Genomic DNA, 8,872 nt, shown 5'->3' with positions numbered 1-8,872 from the left:
AGGAAGCATGCCCGTTCTGTGACCAAGTGGAGGAAAGTATGATCACATATTGCTATAGTGTACCTGTTGGGGAACGTAGTAATTTCAAAATTCCTACGCACACGCAAGATCATGGTGATGCATAGCAACGAGAGGGGAGAGTGTTGTCCACGTACCCTCGTAGACCGACAGCGGAAGCATTATCACAACGCGGTTGATGTAGTCGTACGTCTTCACGATCCGACCGATCAAGTACCGAACGTACGGCACCTCCGAGTTCTACACACGTTCAGCTCGATGACGTCCCTCGAACTCCGATCCAGCCGAGTGTTGAGGGAGAGTTTCGTCAGCACGACGGCGTGGTGACGATGATGATGTTCCACCGACGCAGGGCTTCGCCTAAGCTCCGCAACGGTATTATCGAGGTGTAATATGGTGGAGGGGGGCACCGCACACGGCTAAAATATCGTATATCAAGTGTGTTTAGAGGTGCCCCCCTGCCCCCGTATATAAAGGAGCAAGGGGGAGGCCGGCTGCCCTAGGCGCGCCAAGGAGAGAGGGGGGAGTCCTCCTCCTAGTAGGAGTAGGACTCCCCTTTCCTAGTCCTACTAGGAAAAGAGGGGGGAGGAAAGAGAGGGAGAGGGAGAGGGAAAGGGGGCTGCGCCCCCCTCTCCTAGTCCAACTAGGATTCCTCCTGGGAGGGGGCGCACCACCTCCTGGCTGCTGCCCTCTCTCTCCCCTCAAGGCCCACTAAGGCCCAATACTTCCCCGGGGGGTTCCGGTAACCCTCCGGCACTCCGGTTTAATCCGAAACTTCTCCGGAACACTTCCGGTGTCCGAATATAGTCGTCCAATATATCAATCTTTATGTCTCGACCATTTCGAGACTCCTCGTCATGTCCGTGATCACATCCGGGACTCGGAACAACCTTCAGTACATCAAAACATATAAACTCATAATATAACTGTCATCGTAACTTTAAGCGTGCGGACCCTTCGGGTTCGAGAACTATGTAGACATGACCGAGACACCTCTCCGGTCAATAACCAATAGCGGGACCTGGATGCCCATATTGGCTCCCACATATTCTACAAAGATCTTTATCGGTCAGACCGCATAACAACATACGTTGTTCCCTTTGTCATCGGTATGTTACTTGCCCGAGATTCGATCGTCGGTATCTCGATACCTAGTCCAATCTCGTTACCGGCAAGTCTCTTTACTCGTTCCGTAATACATCATCCCGCAACTAACTCATTAGTTACAATGCTTGCAAGGCTTATAGTGATGTGCATTACCGAGTGGGCCCAGAGATACCTCTCCGACAATCGGAGTGACAAATCCTAATCTCGAAATACGCCAACCCAACAAGTACCTTTGGAGACACCTGTAGAGCACCTTTATAATCACCCATTTACGTTGTGACGTTTGGTAGCACACAAAGTGTTCCTCCGGTAAACGGGAGTTGCATAATCTCATAGTCATAGGAACATTATAAGTCATGAAGAAAGCAATAGCAACATACTAAACGATCGGGTGCTAAGCTAACGGAATGGGTCATGTCAATCACGTCATTCTCCTAATGAGGTGATCCCGTTAATCAAATGACAACTCATGTCTATGGCTAGGAAACATAACCATCTTTGATTAACGAGCTAGTCAAGTAGAGGCATACTAGTGACACTCTGTTTGTCTATGTATTCACGCATGTATTATGTTTCCGGTTAATACAATTCTAGCATGAATAATAAACATTTATCATGATATAAGGAAATATATAATACTTTATTATTGCCTCTAGGGCATATTTCCTTCAGTACCTTCGCGAGGGAGGTGTGGCTGCGGGTCTGCACAGCTTGGGGAAAGCCACAATGGGCTCTGACAGCAGCATCACAACTAGGAGAGTGGTGCATGGCCATCGCGGAAGGCACCACGGAGAAAAAGGATGCACGGGCAATAATCATACTTGTAATGTGGGAGTTATGGAAGCATCGGAATGGCATAGTGTTTGAAGGTGATGCTCCGTCCAGCGCGTATGTAATTCAAAGGATAGCGGTAGAGTGTAGGGCGTGGAAGGTGGCAGGCTTATTAAAGTAGACATGGACCGGTTCATAGCGGCCATGGAGGTGGGTCATGTGGCGAGTAGTTAGCATGTGGGTTATGGGTGGAGTTGGGGTTATGTAAATTTTGTAACCGCCAACGTGGAGGGGCTTCTTTCCCCCATTCTCCTCTTTAATATATAGTACACACACTCGTGCGTATTCGAGAAAAAAAATTAAAAGTAAATAACAAGGGAGTTGAATGAAAGATTTAGTCTTTATTGATGATAGAAATGAGGTATTTGTTATATCCGGGCGGAAGTACACATGTTGCTTGACAGTCAAGTAAACATAGAGTTACTTGAAAACCAATTAAATACATGGTTGCTTGAGAAGCAACCTATTTAACAACTAAATTTGTATAATTAGCTTAATTAATAAACAACTATTATATTCTTAACACTCCCCTTGTACAATGCCTCTTCTTCGGTATATGCATCATCTTGACAAATCTTTTAAAAATAATCTTGAAAGTCTCCCCCAAAAACCGTGTGGGAAAAATATAAGGAAAATGGTATAGAAATGCTGCTAAAACTCCTTTAAACCCAGTGGAAAAATAATAAGGAGAAAATGATGCAACATATAATGATTATTGTTTCTTGATAACTCATATGAGAAAAACCATTGAAAAGGGAGAAAAACTCATTGGTGAGTTTAAAGAACAATAAACATGCTTTGTATAATTTTCTTTTAAAACCCAGATGGGGAAAAAAACTTGGAAATATCGCATATGATCTTGAAAAGATATTGTCTCATTAAAAATCATTATGAGAAACCTTGAGATAAAACTCATAAGGGAAAAGAGTGCAATCTGACATACCATTGAAAACTCCTTTAAAACCCGGTGGAAAAAATACAAGGAGAAAATGATATGGCATATACAGCCACTTGTGTTTATATTGTCTTCTTAAAAAACTTTTATGAGAAACCATTAGGGGAAAACTCAATAAGGGGAAAAGAGTACAATACATGTAATTTGATGATTGTTAACATGTTATAGTTTTGGAGGTTACTCCCTTCCCCCGAACTTTGCAAATATGGAGGATGTGTCATACCAATTCCATTGACATGAACATGACATTGTGAATAATATATTGGATTTTCTCATTATTTTGTTTGCAAATTGTTTCCTCACTTTTCTATAGTTTGTAAGGATAACTAATTTTAATTTTCGAGCAGCGCGCTTTATGATATTGCTCTTCATATAACTTGTTGCTATAGTGTAACACAAGTGGTAGCATCTTGATAAGTCAAGTTATGTGACTATGATGAATCACAACCACATGATTTTGAGTGTGGTTAACCATTCTGCTTAGCCATGCATATTTTGCAATGCTTTTAAATAAATAAATTATGTTAGAATGATAAGTGGAAGTAGCCGCTAAAGTCTATTTAGATGACTTCCAAAAGAAGGCTATTCCAACAATTAAGTCATTGATATGACATTGTTTGGATCAAATAAAGAGTCAATACCATTATATCATATCATGGTCACATCTTGATTTTCCTAGTGGAATTTCCCAAGATTGATCGACCATATACCTTTTGTTGGGGCTTGCACTCTGAACAAAGGTAACAATTATATTGTAAGGCCTGGCGTAATTTGCAATTATAGAAGTTCTTTGGCATTAGTGAGATATAGAACTTTAGGTCCTGATATCACTTCATTATCACCCCTAGCTATGATGGACTTCTACCATATCAGAGCAGTATGACCATACATGTCTTTTGTTGGTATGATATATCCACATTGAACTTCTCATATATGTTTGGATATATGTAGACTGATATGTATTCTTAAGAGAATTCTCAAGTTGTAAAGTTAAGCTAAATTGGGTTGAATCCAAATTTTCCATCTTCTTATGATTTTGTGCATGTTTAGGTATTGTATAGACATTGATGATGAGGTCATCGACATACACTAAGTGACATAAAAAATCAAATTTATGATTCCTTTATTAACCACATAAACAATCATCATTATTTGAGCAGTCCACATAAACTGCATCCATTAACTGCATGGATAATATTATTTGTACTGCCAGTGATATTTAGTATCGAAATAAATACCAATCCTACCAAGAGGGTATGTTACATCATAATTGATGTCGGGTATCTGCGTGAACCCTTTTGCTACAAGCCTCACTTTCTCACCACCTCATTTATTTAATTTTGTGAATGAGAAGTTATTTGTATTACATATGGAAGATACTTATGAGGAGTAGGTATCACTGTGGTAAATACCACTCTTTTTTTGAGCGAGTGCTATTCTTCATTACTTGCTTCCTTTTATGTGAACCAATATGAGTGCAAGAGGCGCTCTACCATGTATTTTGGGTCAGAGCCCAAAAGGTTTTATTAATTTTGAGAAGAAATATATGTCGACAAATGTAGTCTTTGTGTTATATGATTATGGTGGAATCCATGAAATTTTGGAAACAAGTATATTCCTTTGTAACTCCTTGTGATTTCCTACAACAAGAAAGTCAAGGTGTTTCGATGTCCCTAATGTCTACTACGCAACTTTATTCTTGTAGACTCGTATTGGGCCTTCAAGCGCAGAGTTCTGTAGGACAGTAGCAATTTTCCCTCAAGTGGATGACCTAAGGTTTATCAATCCATGTGGGAGGCGTAGGATGAAGATGGTCTCTCTCAAACAACCCTGCAACTAAATAACAAAGAGTCTCTTGTGTCCCCAACACACCAAATACAATGGTAAATTGTATAGGTGCACTAGTTCGGCGAAGAGATGGTGATACAAGTGTAGTAATGATAGTAGATATTGATTTTTGTAATAGTGACAATAAAAAACAGCAAGGTAGAAAGTAACAAAAGTGAGCACAAATGGTATTGCAACGCTTGAAAATGAGGCACAGGGTTCATACTTTCACTAGTGCAATCTCTCAATGATGCTAATCTAATTGGATCATATAACCATCCCTCAATGTGCGATGAAGAACCACTCCAAAGTTCTTATCTAGCAGAGAACATAAGAAGAAATTGTTTGTAGGGTACGAAATCACCTCAAAGTTATCCTTTCCGATCGATCTATCCAAGAGTTCATACTAAAATAACACCAAGTTATCCTTTCCGATTGATCTATTTAAGAGTTCGTACTAAAATAACACCATATGATACACATCAACCAACTCTAATATCACCTAGATACTCCAATGTCACCACGAGTATCTGTGAGTTGATTATACGATATGCATCAAACAATTTCAGATTCATAATACTCAATCCAACACAAAGAACCTCAAAGAGTGCCCCAAGATTTCTACTAGAGAAACAAAGACGAGAACGTGCATCAACCCCTATGCATAGATACCCCAATGTCACCCCGGGAAACGCGAGTTGAGTGCCAAAACATATATCAAGTGAATCAATATGATACTCCATTGTCACCATGGGTATTCATAGCAAGACATACATCAAATGCTCTCAAATCCATAAAAGTATTCAATCCAATAAAGTGAAATCTCAAATGGAAAACTCAATTCATAACAACAAGATAGAGAGGGAGAAACACCATATGATCCAACTATATTAACAATTTTTATAGCCTTTTAGAGTGAGTTCATTCCCTTTCCCTGCTGCATTCTTGATGCTCCCGTCGGGTTCTAGTTAGCTGATGATTGTGCCATACTCCTTTCTGTTGGGAGTACATCTCTTGTTGCCACTAGCACTAGGTATAATTATGAAGCTACTGTCAGGATTCAGGAATGTGCAGTGTTGGTATTCTCAGATCATGTTAGACAGTTCAAGTTGTTGAGAGCTGACACCCAATTGAATAAATAATTGTCCACCATCTCAAACGCTACAGATATTAATCAGCTCATGCTGCTGCTCAGATTTGTCCTTGATATTGTGATAATAGCATGCATCACTACCAAAATTGTGTGTACAAAATAATTGTAGACAATTTACTGCTTTTACAATTTAATATGCAATATTATTTATCAAAAAAATATGTTCCTGAAAACATGCATTTTTTACTCGTTTGGTTCTTCAACTATGATTAACCTCCGTCACTCCTCTATTGTATGCTAAACAGTTAAAACCTTTGTTAAGTGGTAGTACTTATTATCAGTTTGTTTATGCACAACGTTTTGATGCCACACTGTTTTGATGTAAGTCCTCGATGGGTGTACCCACAGTTCATGCCCAAAGTAGTTGAATCTAACTGCTTAAATTTTTACACACCTGTCTGATGATCTGTACTTGTACTCCAGAACATATTTCTGTAAAATTTTGTTTATGGCATATGGCCTTTTGTGGGTTTAACAACCCCATGCAACAATCTTATAATTTGTCACTGAGATTTGTTTTTGTAATTATGTATTTGTCCTAATTCGTATCATGTATATGCTCAGTAAATTTGCCTCCTTACTCATGATTTTGAATAATCTGACTAGTCTGCGTTCGTTTACTGATGAATCTGGAATTTGTTGCTCTAGTGGACAAGTGAATTTGTTTTCTGATCTTTTTTTGGTGTGTGTGTGTGTCAATTACGGTTTGCACTAGCGGATTTGACAGTGTGTTCTAGGTTATTGAATTACCGTCATTTGGTCGATGAGATGATATACTTAAGTAGTGTACAGTCTTAACAAACGAATGTCAACTGTGTTGCATAACCAGCAAATTGTTGCATGTGTAATATTGTATTCCTTTTTAGTTTCAACTTTTATATAAGCTCAATTATAATGTATTCTCATTTAGTTGTTTATTTCTGTAGCTGTTTCTATCTACTTTTATACCTAGGTTGAGGTACAGTTAATTTGAATTGATTTTTACTAAGTTGTTCTGCTTAGTTTTTTTTCAGTTCTGACTTGGTGTTTTTATTCTTGTCATTATTCCTGCTGAATTCCCTTCTGTATTTACGATCTACTTCCTCTGTTCCAGAGTATAAGACGTCTTGCTAGCTAGAGCAGCTAGCCAAAACATCTTATATTGTGGAGTATTTGCTCATTGTACCTTTTTTATATGTAAAATGTTCCATGACAGGTTCGCAACATCGGACTGGCCTTGGTAGTCGGCCGACACATTTGAAGAAATGGCAAAGGCATTCTACATTATAGTGGCTGCAGTCTTGCTATGCCTCTTCTCTGCCGCAACGGTCTGGCTATGCCCCTTGTCTGCTGCAACGTCCATGCCACATGCATCTTCTTCGTCATACAAGGAGTACATCGTGTACATCCAGAGGCCACCTCCAGAAGCCGATATCATGGACGATGGTGCGCGCAACAGCTGGTTCCAGTCTTTCCTCCCTAGCAACCTAACTGACTCGGGTAAACCACGCATGGTCACCACTTTCGATACCATATTTCACGGCTTCGTCGCCTGGTTAACTGAGGCTGAGCTGGAGGTCATGTCCAAAAAGCCCGGTGTTAGCCGCTGGACCGAGGTTGAATTGCTGGAATTGAACCAGGTTGGGATGAGGAATATACTTCAAGGAAGGGCTATGGGTGGTGATTGATAATTATAAGTTGACCCGGTTTCTAGGGTGGAGAGTAAAGGATTAAACGGGCTGTAGTATTTCGATATCTAGCTTGCCTATGTCGTCCTAATGTCAATTTCACATATGAACTGAATCTGTGTTGAATTTTTAGAATCCCCTCTTGATGTGATGTCGGTTTGCGGAGCGGCAGGGATGTGGGTGGGTTGGCAAATGGGTCAACCACCAACCGGTGGATATGGATGTCAACGAACACTCAAAAGTTTTGATGGGAATTCAACAGTGAATAAGCTAACGTTGATGAAAGAAACACTCAAAAAAAAATTTGGACTTATCGTGTCTAACAGAACAACACAAAATGGAGAAACACTAGCACATATCGACAAACACTCAAAACTTCTCAACACACAAGATGCTAAGGACTAAGCAAGTCCACCTATGTTGTGCAACCATGGACAAACAGCTAGCTGAACCAAGGGACATGATCCATATCCATGGATACAGGCTCCGACGGCACATCACAGTTCGTCATCATAAGGCATACTACTGACAGTAAGCATCCTGTATCTACTGCCGCTTGTTGCCGCCGCGCACTTGATGATGCAGTGAGCAATACATGGTCATCCAGGGGACATTTACACCAAACAAAATCACAACTAGTACGGCTTTAGGTTTAATGTTCATTTTACAAATACATACATGCTGATGATGTAAAAGTTCCTCAGGTGTCCAGATCCACGCACTGTCCCAACATGCTGATGAGAAATTCCCTTGACACTAATCAAAGGCTGATTTAAATTTCTGAAGATAAAATCAATATTATACCAGAATCACTTTCCCAAAGCGTAAATTATTTAACGAACTAGGGAGGGGCGCAGGAGGCAAAGGAACTTGTGTATCCTCTTGGGGCGTCCCCTACCCACCATATTTCTTTTGGAAATTTTCAAGCGTCTACATCAAATTTTATGAAATAAAAGCATGTGTCCAGTCCTTGGCCTTAGACGTGGGATTAATGTAGGCCGCAGAATCATTTTATTTAATACTGCGTTGGCAGGGTTTTGAACTCAAGACCTCTTGACTCTGATACCATATTGAATTCATGCTCCAGCCAACTCATCCAAAAGTCCGAACTGATGAAGGGAGGTGGGCAATATATTTCAACAGAGGCAGGAGGGCTGCGCTCAATAGAGGTTACACAGGCTTAGCACGTGACCACTGGCACACTATTCCTTCTGCATGCTATATACTCCCTCCGTTTCTAAATATAAGTCTTTCTAGACATTTTAATATGGACTACGTACGGATGTATATAGACGTAGTTTAGAGTGTAGATTC

The sequence above is a fragment of the Aegilops tauschii genome, chromosome 2, assembly GCF_002575655.3.
Source record: "Aegilops tauschii subsp. strangulata cultivar AL8/78 chromosome 2, Aet v6.0, whole genome shotgun sequence".
NCBI classification, from domain to species: domain Eukaryota; kingdom Viridiplantae; phylum Streptophyta; class Magnoliopsida; order Poales; family Poaceae; genus Aegilops; species Aegilops tauschii.
Note: the sequence above shows the minus strand (reverse complement) of the source record.